Source organism: Cryptomeria japonica, chromosome 1, assembly GCF_030272615.1.
Source record: "Cryptomeria japonica chromosome 1, Sugi_1.0, whole genome shotgun sequence".
NCBI lineage: Eukaryota > Viridiplantae > Streptophyta > Pinopsida > Cupressales > Cupressaceae > Cryptomeria > Cryptomeria japonica.
The window spans coordinates 282,988,077-283,000,046 of record NC_081405.1 but is presented as its reverse complement, the minus strand read 5'-3'; positions in this window follow the sequence as shown (position 1 = coordinate 283,000,046).

Below are 11,970 nucleotides of genomic sequence, written 5' to 3'. Positions count from 1 at the left end.
CTAATTTCTCCATTTCTCCAATTTCTTTATAAATTGGATGATTTTATTCAATCAAACCCCCTTCAAATCCCTTGATTCTTGAGTCCAAATTTCTATCAAACTACCGAACTTTCGTTTCTAGTACTCTTGAGCTTTTTGCTTTCAATTGTGTGAGCACTTGTAGGTGAGATCCACAAACCCATTGAAGAGGAAAGAACAACAATGGAGCCGCATGGAAGAAGCATATGGTTTGCATGATATTTTCTTTTAAATGATTTGTTTTTGTGCCTCTATTGAATGTGCTTTGGAATTAGGGTCATTTCAATGAGTGTTCTTTTGATTATGTTGTCATGTCTTGTGTTTTGATTGATCTACTTATTTTGATAATTCCTAATTTCTATGCTACATTAATTGGTGAACCCGATGTGAATACTAACCTTCTAACCCTTTTACTGTGTTTTGGAGTGCTTCTAAGTTGATTTGCAGGTCAAAAAAACTCAAAAACAGAGCCGTGCAGGGTATTCTGAAGACTTCTGCGCTTGTGTGAAGCATCTTGCGCCTGTGTTGAAACATCTTGCGCTTGTGTTGAAGACTTCTGCGCTTGTGTTAGACATCTTGCGCCTGTGTCATGACTTTTGTGCCTGTGTAAAGTCCAGATCAGAGGTGAAAAATGCAGTTTTTACTTGAAAAATTTTATATGTTTTAGTAAATACCTTTCCGAAATTTGGTTCTAGATTATTTGAATACCTTTCCAACGCATCAAACGGTTTGTAATTCGGAGCTAGGATGAGAAAGTTATGCCTTCTCAAAGTGGACTGAAATTTTGATAGTTTTCATAAATCAGATCATCTGTGCTTTGGATTTTGGGTACTAATTATTTGTGCAGGATCTTGGCATACGCATGACAAAGACTAAAAATCAGACTACTAACATGTGTTATGCAGATTCGATGGCCAAAGACAACAAATCAAACTTCTGACATGTGTTTTGCAGGTTGCCTTGGAGAAACAACCAAATCGTGTGTTTGAGATTTTTAATTAGGCACTTAGTGATTTATAAATAGGTTGGAATGAACATTTGTTTGCTTTGATTGTTGAGTATGACATTGGAGTAGGAGAGTATGCTCTCATCCTTTTAGGGTGATCAGAAATCCAGATCTTCAATACCATGCTCATGTCTTTGATTGTTTGTCACCCTTAGAGGGCCTGCCTTCCCGACCACTTTTCTTTTGCAAGCAAGTGATAATCGTGAGAAGGGAACGACCCAAAGTGAGTACGGCTAGAATTCCTTGGCATTCTAACTCACTATAAAAAAATACCCGATGAGCGAAAGCTTTGAAGGAAGTGTTACGTGGGAATTGCAGTTACTTGGGAAGTGATGCCCCTTGGACTCTTTCTCATATCAACATCTAAGTAGGGCCTCTTGGTCTAAATCGCGCTTGCGTGACTACATTTGTTTGGTATCTTGATGGGCTTAATGTCTCAATCATGCTTGCATGACATCAAGGAGTAATGCTTAACAGAAATCCTTATTACATACCTTGTTTTTAGAGGCCAAAAACCCTTCTAGTTGCTTGAGAAGGACAAATTCGGATACTTGGAAGAGATACTAAGTTCGCCATGGGGAGATTCCATGGGGACTGATGCTTGGCTGCCCTGAGAAGTGAGTGCCGTGGAGGGGAGCCCGTGGGGTCAAGCATCTATGTATTCTCCTTGAATCCCATAATGAGTCTACCTCTCAAGTACCTAATGTCTTTGCCTACCATAAGAAATGTGGAAATGAGCATGATTGTCTTGAGTCTAAGTTGTAACATCTTGTATTCTTTGATTGTCAAAAGTTGAATGTTATCCCATTTCAAAAGCAAAACAAATTGATCTAACATAAGATTTAAACACAAGAGACATTCATCCAACAAAAATTCAACAAGATTCAAAGATCATCTTCCTAAAACATGGTTGTCAAACATTTGTCAAAATCTTGTCTCAACATTCATGTCACTTACATTTAGGTTCATCCTAGGTTTGCATTTTGTAAGATCATTGCCAAGGTTAGGTTTCACCTAAGTCATACTCCTTTGCATATCAATAAGAGTCATCCACTTGCATATGTCCTCTTGCATTAAAGTCATACCATTGTCATACATTTGCACTTGCATATCCTAAGTCTCTTCATTAAGCTTGAGTCATTATCATATCATATTAGGGTCACTTGCATAGTAATTGTCCCTTTTGCATATAGTCTCAAAAACTAGGTTTTGTCATCCTTGAGTCATCCAAATCTTTGATAAACCCTAAGTCATTGTTAAGAAGTCTAGACCTTATCAAGTCTTTTGTCCTTTTTGTCATCAATATCATTTCGTCAAACCTAGCTTAGTATCCAAGCATATAGGGGAGACATTGTCATCTTGTCCTTTATCTGTTAAGTCCTTTTGTCCTTTGAGGTCTAGACATCATTCCAATTTCCCAAGGTTCCTCTCTTAGATTTGCATTTCAAAAAGTTTGTCAAAATCTTCAAAAACAACCAAAGACATAGATTGCATTTTCATCTATTTAGTTTGCATTTAGTTGCATATCATATACTATCCTTAAAAAAAATTCCAAAAAAAAAAATATTGCATTTGTATAAGTGACATGTCTATTGAAACAAGTTTCCAAGTGCCAATGATGCAACAAAGTTTGACATATCAACCAACAATGCAATCACAATTCTATCCAACCCAACAACAAGGCAATATCGGTCAAACTTATCATGATGATTTAAATGTCCAAATACAGAAACTAGAGGAGAAACTAGCTCAAGAAAAAGAGATTTTCGAACAAAGAGTGAAAAAAAGTGAGAAGATTAGATCACAAATGTCCAAAATGTTTCGAAAATTTCCAGGTCAAAATCCAAATATTGAGCCAATTGATGTAAGATCTCTTCTTGAACGATCAGACATACCAGCTCTCCTCTCCCAAATAGAGATGATGAAACAATTACAAGAAAGGAGACAACATCAATTTCAACATTATGTGCCTCCACAACAAGAACAAGAAGGTGTTTACTATCAATCATATTTTCAACCAACACAACCAATGGTCCAATTTCAACAATATGTCCAACCAACTATACAATGTCAACAAATAGTCCAACCAATGGTGGAATATCAACAAGTTCAATCAACATATCAATGTCAACAACTGCCACAAAACATTCAAAAACAAAGGTTGCAACACACATCAACCCAAGTTTCAAACATGTCAAACCAATCTGATCAACATCAAGTCCAATATCAAAACATGACATCAAATCAAAAACAAGTTCAAATTCCAGGTCCAACCATGTCAAAACCTAAAAAGAAAGGTGGCTTTATTGCAATGTTCTTAAGGAACCTACCAAGTGAGTCCTTTGAAGAAGATCAAAATAATACAATTATGTCTAGAAATGCCTCATCCCCTCACAAACAAATTGATTCTCCAGTGGCATCTATCCCTACACCTTTAGAAGTTTCAAAAGAACCTTCCATATTGTCCTCATCAAACAATACACCCGAGGATGCAATTACCCAGGGGCTATCCATAATTGATTGCCATGATAATCCAATTCATGATGCACATCCTTGTCATGTTTCAGAAATACAAGACCCAAGGCCACCATGCACTTTATTGCCATTACCTGTTTTAGAGGACCCCATTCCAAGTCCCTCTTCCTCATGTTCAAGCATTGATTCCTTGCCAGAATCCTTCATGAATGTTCAAAGTGCATTTCCTTCATGCCAAAGCATTGATTACTTGTCAGAATCCCCCATGCATATCCAAAGTCCAACTTCATGTCAAGAGGATAGTTTAGAGCATGCAGAAACGTGTCTTGAAACAGATCAAGATCAAGATCCCAAAACCTTATCATCCCATCCAATTGTTGACCAGGACCTCATCTTCCCACACATTCATAATGATCCTCCTATCACTATCCATTCTATCCAAGAGAACAACACCTTTTCAAGTCCTATTGACACTCCATTCTCTGAGCAAGATCAAGATATCTTAGTCCATCCAATCCCAAACAATCCCCTTCCATTCCAAGAACAAAATGTCCTTTCAAATCCCATTGACATTCCAAATATCCCTTCCATCCTTTCTGATGATCCCATTAAAAGTCAAGAGCAAAGAACCTTTAAAGAGGAATCCAATGATCTTCCTCCTTGTCAAGATCAAATTATTCCTTCAGATCCTCCACAAGATCCACTTGTTCCTCCATCTCCTTGTCCTAATCCAGCATATCCACTCCAAGATCTCATTTCTTGTGATGATCCCATTATTTCTCCCATTCCATCTCTTGAAGAGCCTGTCATTGAACCATGTCCACTACACAATCCTAGTCCCCCTCACGATCCTAATCCCCCTCATGATTCTAACATGTCAGTGCAAGATGTTCATGAACCCTCGACATGCACAATGGGTTCTTCCACTTTGGTGCAATCCGGTCCACTTCAAGATCTCATTATTTCTCTCATATCACATCCACCTCATAATGGACTCTCGTCTTCTTCCCAAAGAAAAGAGTATCCTATTAGTCAAGATATTCATAAAGGCAAAGGAGTAGACCTTCACAAGCAAGAACCCCTCCATATCGAAGAGTATACTAATGGTCATGGCTATAGAGCTCACACTCAAGGCATTGGTATCCCTTCAAAGTCAAAATCCAAATGTCCACCTTCCCCATCATCGCTACCATCCATTCTAGGTCCCTATATCCCTCCATCTCCTATGCAACATCAACAAAGGCACACATCTTGGAGAACCTTCCATCCATCCCACATGCCTCCATATCATTCCCGTCCACACCGACATTCATTCCCTCCTCCAAGCAATTTGGATGCCAAGCATAAAAGTCGTAAGTCTAGAAATCCACATGTATTCAAGGATCAACATGTCCAATCTAATCAACATGTCAAAACAAAGAACAATATGATCTATAAAGAAAAAGAAATATCCAAAAGGCCACAAAGGCCCACTGAGAAAAATAAAGCAAAGTCAAAATATATATGGGTTCCTAAATCCCTTGTGCAAGCAATGCACTCCACGGAACCACAAAAGCATGAAAAATTAAGAACCATGTGGATCCCTAAGCGGCTCCTTGAAGCACAAAAGCCTAAAGAAACATCCAACTTGGCATCCAAAGTTGCTATTCCTCCATCCAGACATTCCAAGTCTATTCCTCCATCACCTTCTTCATCCATTTTGGGCCCTTATGTCCCAAAATCCCAAGCTATTCCTCCATCAAAATCTCAATATCCAAAATACATCTTTCCTCCATCAATCCATCACCCCTCAAGGTGTGTGCCAATGTTGATCTTGCCTTCATTTTCATCCAATAAAGCCCAATTCTTCCAATACCCTATCCATTATCCAATGCATATTTTCCATCCTTCCATCCCTCTGGTCCAATCCTTTGCATAAATCCTTGCCTTAGTTTCATCTCATTTTCCATTTCCTTATCCTATCAACGTCTTTGAGCATACTTTTAAAGGTCATGGTCCAATTTTTTAAGGCTACTATCCAAATAAAAAGATGCTTGAGTCCTTCTTCCATCCCCTATCATGTGTCCATCTTCTTCTGAAAAAGTCAAAATACAAAAAAAAAAAAGACAAAAAAAAAAAAAAAAGCAAAAAAATAATTCGTTCACTGGTGAAAACCTGGCAAACAGGCGCCTTGGGCAAGTACCATGATGAAAACCTGGCAAACAGGCATCATGCGTAATTTATGAACTTCTTGCACACTACACTTGGGGGCAGGTTTCCTCCTTCATATCCTATTGCCCTTCATTATCCTATTGAACCCCTGTCATTACCCTTCATATCCTATTGTCCCTCATGTCCATTTCCTCTTTCCACCTTTGATCTTGACAAGGCTGAGAATAATCATGAGCATCACACATCTTGTTTGCAGCTTTTAGTCCATCATAGCTTTTGGTCTTTATCCATTTGCTTATTTCAACCTTTCATCCATATTCCCTAGCTTATTGCGACTTTCTGCCGCCATCATGTATCCTATCCCGACCTTCAATCCATGTCCCTTATCCATTCTTGGTCTTGCTTATCCTATCCATATCTTATCACTATCCATACATTCTTTTTCATTCCTTGATCTTGATCTGACATAAGGACGTAAAATTTAAACATGGATTCAAAAACCTCTTGACATGTCCCTCATGCCATTTCACTGCTTTTGTCATATCCAGTCTCTTGTCCCATCACACAATAGCCCTTGAAAATTGCATCTGCATTGTCTCCATAATAAAAGGCCTTTGTCTTCCCTCTATCCACCAACATTTCAGCAAGCCTATTTATTCACCTGTCATATTCCTTGCCTTGCTAGACATTGGGGGCAAAATCTTAAAAATCAAATAAAGTCCTGAAAAAATATCATAAAAATTGAAAAATGTCCTGAAAAAATCCAAAAAAATCATAAAAAATCACAAAAAAAAAAAAATCCAAAAAATGTCCTGAAATAATCCAAAAAAATCCAAAAAATGTCCTGAAATAATCCCTAAAAATCAAATAATGTCCTGAAATAATCCAAAAAAAAATCGAATAAATGTCCTGAAAAAATTCCAAAAAAAATCGAATAAATGTCCTGAAAAAAAGATCAAAAAAATTGAATAAGGTCCTGAAAAAAAAAAAAAGAACACAAAAAGTATAAAACTCCCAAAAAACAAACATTTTGCAATAAAGTATTCCCTTTGTACATCGACAGCTCACTGCATCTACATCCAACAATTTGCAACCAAACACTGTGCTTTAATGAAATCATGCGTTAAAAGATGAACTCTTTCAATCAAAACCAAACATTCAAACTGATCAAAATTGTCATCTCAATCGAATATCAGTATCCGAATCATTTGTCCTTGTCACACTATCATGGGTCTTATACAGGGTGTGGTATACTCGAAACCAGACTATGTCTTGTCTTAGACGGGGTACCACATGTCCTGAAACCAGACAGCATGATCGTCCTATCAGCACTTTCAACTTTTGACAATGAAGATCAAGATGTTTGTTTGATTTGCTTGAATTTTTGTGTCTTATCTTTTTATTGATTTATCTTTGGCTTCGATCATGTTCCTATGTTGCTCGATGATGTCACTGAGTGATTTAGAGTGACCGGGATGGCTCATGGTCCCTTTCTTCTTTTTTTTGATTGTGATTGTCATTTGTTTGTGATGTGTCTGTCTTTTGCAAATCGGGTTGCATTTCAGCTCTGGCCTTCAATGCCATGATGCTACGCGTCCATTTTGCTACATAAAAATAAAGGTTCTCACCTACAAAGTGCATTACTGAAAGCAAGTTTTTCTTCGTCTCTAACTCTCCTCTGTCTCATTTCTTCTTACTAACATTTCTTCCATCAGTCCGGATAGTCAGTTCGGTCTAGTGCTCTGATATCCAAACACATATTCTGCATCCTGCATTCATTGGTTAGTACATTTGCATTCTATCACATATTACATCAAGCATTTTATCCATTTCATTTCACAAATGCATCAAAAACACAAAAAAATGCATCCATACATGTTCATAAACCAGTGCATAAGTCATCCATCCATAGAAACATAACTACACATCATAACATATTGCATCTCATCATATCGATGCATCTCATATCACATATCATAATAATATCAGAGTACAACATCGAACTCTCTATCCTAAGTATGGCCCGCAGGCTGACTACAAAATGTCAAACTATATAATGTCCACTGTCTGTCATAAGGAGTACGTGCCTCTATCACTGGGTGCTCCCTCTGTCCTCCTCATCCCTACAATGTCCCGTAAGCCATTAAAATTCATGAAATTGAAAACATGGGTTTTTGAGATCCATACCGCTGCTCCTGCATCTTCCGATCGTCTGAATGTGCGTACACGTTCCCCAAGGTGATCCACTGTTGGAATGTTCGCCATCTGTCTGCAAGTGTCCTTGTCCAGAGTAACAAATCCTCCTCTTTAGCTAGTGCAAATGAGTCATTTTCACCCTCTTGGTCTCCTTTATAGCTCTCTGTCATTGCATAGATGGACGTGCGTCCTCTCCATCTTATGTTGGTCGCGGTCTTGTGCACCTTAAATTGCTTGTCCTTCATGCATCCGATCTCCGATTGTCAGTCTGTTCGATCTTATCATTCTTATCGATCAATTGGCCTCTTTTCCGCATGTTTCTGGCCAATTCCTCGAGGGGGCATGCATATGTCATTATTATTGTCTGGGGCATTTTCATTATTGTTCTTTGAAACAACGCTTAAAATCGCATTGTCTCAAAGAGGGGAAAAATGTAGACACCTAAAAATGGTCAACGCTTGCGAAGTCATACTTTAACATTTGCGCATTGCCTCATTTTAGGTTTTGCGTCGCATTAACATTTCTCCTATGATTCACACTTGATCTTTATCATTTGCGAATATCAAGTCATTCTTCTACATTCTTCATCTATCTCACTTTTGAATTTGGTCTTGTCGACAACAATCTTTAGTCATGATTTTGGTCGATCTTTGTCCTTGTCAATCTTGTCATATTGCAATCGATTCGTCATCGATCCTTGTCCTTTTTCAATCATGTCAATCTGGTCAATTTGTCATTGATTTTTGTCAACCAATCTCAATGAAATCATTTATCAACACTGTTCATTTATCAATTCAAAATCATGATCAAATCAAATCGACCTTAATTATCTCTTATCAAGACCTAATTGCCATCCTTGCATTCCTAATTCATCTTCTAGGGTTTTATGATTTGTTCATTTAACCTTGTTTGTCATTTCTCTCTCTAGGATTAATAAATTACTTATTTATCCTAAGTTTTCTCATTACAATTAAATATTCATTTAATTGGCTAATTATTCCTCTTTGTGAGTGAATTAATTAATAAATGAAAAATTATTGATTAATTCACTAATATATTTATTTCCTAATTCCTAATTTCCACCTATTTTCTAATTTTCTAATTCAAATTCCACCTAATTATCTTGTCTCTAGTTCTCCCTATTTGTGTGCTTCATGCGTCATACTCTTGACATAGAAATTTGTCATAGAGTCTTGTCTTGACATAGCAATTTGTCATAGAACTTGTCTTGACATGGAAATTTGTCATAAAATCTGTCATAAAATTGTCATAAGCCTTTTTGCATAGCAACATGTCATAACTTTGCTATTCTTGATTTGAATTTCTATTCGAATCACTATCATGCTAATTTCTCCATTTCTCCAATTTCTTTATAAATTGGATGATTTTATTCAATCAAACCCCCTTCAAATCCCTTGATTCTTGAGTCCAAATTTCTATCAAACTACCGAACTTTCGTTTCTAGTACTCTTGAGCTTTTTGCTTTCAATTGTGTGAGCACTTGTAGGTGAGATCCACAAACCCATTGAAGAGGAAAGAACAACAATGGAGCTGCATGGAAGAAGCATATGGTTTGCATGATATTTTCTTTTAAATGCTTTGTTTTTGTGCGTCTATTGAATGTGCTTTGGAATTAGGGTCATTTCAATGAGTGTTCTTTTGATTATGTTGTCATGTCTTGTGTTTTGATTGATCTACTTATTTTGATAATTCCTAATTTCTATGCTACACATATATGTATATGTATAATATATAAAATATGTAGATATTGTATATATATAATATGTGTATGTAATATGTATGTATATGTATATAATATGTGTATGACGTATGTATACATATATGTATGTTTATAATATATACATGTATAATATATATAATATGTATGTATGTGTATTGTCTTTTGATAAATTATGTGTATTATATGTATATGTGTATGTACATGCACATGTATATTGATATATATTGTCTTTTGATATCGTATTGTACATTGTATTCCTCTCTCTCTCTCTCTCGGGACCCTACATAACACCTAATGAAATCATGTAAGGTCCCTTAGCACACATATGACCCCTTAAGACCATATGATGTCCTATGGGGTCAAATGATGTCCTATGGGGTCATATGATGTTCTAACACATGTGCAGACCCATTATGACCCTACATGACCCCCAATGATGCCATATGACCTCTTCCGACCATGAATAATATCTCAAGGGGTCAAATGGTGTCTTAAGGGGTCATATGTTGTTTTAACACATGTGTGGCTCAATTAGGACCCCATGTGACCCCTAACAACATCATGTGACATCTCTTCCTCTCCCCCCATCTCCCTCCCTCCCTATTTTATCCCTCCCTCCCTCCCTCTCTCCCCCATCTCTCTCTCTCTCTCTCTCTCTCTCTCTCTCTCTCTCTCTCTCTCTCTCTCTCTCTCTCTCTTAGGACCCCACATAACACCACATGACCCTTTAGGAGCATATCATGTCTTAAGGGGTCATACAACGTCCTGAGGTGACAAGATGAACCATTATTAAAATATAAAAAGCAGTGCCAATACTGCTTACAAAATTCAACACCTAAGGGGTCATATGGTGTCCTAAGTGGTCATAGGACACCATATGACCCCTTAGAACACCATACAACCCATAATGACACCATATGGTGTCATAAGGGGTCATATGGTGTCTTAAGGGGTCGTAGGACACAATATGACCCCTAAGGACACATTACATAACCCATAATGACACCTAAGGGGTCATATGGTGTCCTAAGGGGTCATTAGACATTGTATGACCCCTTAGGACATGATATGACCTCTAACAGCACCTAAGGGGTCATATGGTATTCTAAGGGGTCATACGACACAATATGACCCCTTAGAATACAATATGACCCATAATGACACCTAAGGGGTCATATGGTGTCTTTAGGGGTCATAGGACACTATATGACCCCTTAGGACATGATGTGACCTCTGACGACACCTAAGGGGTCATATGGTATCCTAAGGGGTCATACGACACAATATGACCCCTTAGAATATAATATGACCCATAACAACACCTAAGGGGTCATATGGTATCCTAAGGGGTCACAAGACACTGTATGACCCCTTAGGACACGATATGACCTCTAACGACACCTAAGGGGTCATACGACACAATATGACCCCTTAGAATACAATATGACACATAATGACACCTAAGGGGTCATATGGTGTCCTAAGGGGTCACATGATACCACATGACCCCTTAGGACACGATATGACCTATAACAACACCTAAGGAGTCATACGACACAATATGACCCCTTAAAATACAATATGACCCATAACGACACCTAAGGGGTCATATGGTGTCCTAAGGGGTCACAGGATACCACATGACCCCTTAGGAAACGATATGACCTCTAACAACACCTAAGGGGTCATACAACACAAATATGACCCCTTAGAATACAATATGGCCCATAACGACACCTAAGGGGTCATATGGTATCCTAAAGGGTCACAGGATACCACATGACCCCTAAGGACAACATACATCCCATAACGACACCTTATGGTGTCGTAAGGGGTCACATGGTGTCCTAAGGGGTCATAGGACACAATATGACCATCATGCTCTCCCTTTATCTCGCTTACTTTCACATCCCCCTCTCTCTCTCTCTCTCTCTCTCTCTCTCTCTCTCTCTCTCTCTCTCTCTCTCTCCCTTTTCCATCCTCTCTCCCTCCCCCCCTCTATCTCCCTTTTACATCCTCTGATTGCCCCCTCTCTCCTTCCCCCTCTCTATTTCCCTCTCCCCCTTTTTCTCCCTCCCTCTCCCTCTCCCTCCCTCCCTTTTCCATCCTCTCTCCCCCTCTCTATCTCTCCCCTCTCCCCCTCTCTCCCCCTCTCCTTCGCTCTCTCTCCCCCTCTCCCTCCTGCTCCCTCGCCCTCCCTCCCTCTCCCTCCTACTCCCTCATCCTCCCTCCCTCTCCCTCCCTCCCTCTCCTTCTGAGTTAAAAGCGCGTACAGGGTGCTGGGAATATTAATGTTGGTCTGTTGAACATTATTTAGAGCTAAGAGAAAATATGAGGTTACTAAAGATACCACGTACACGGTTCTTGGACGTACTTTTAGTTT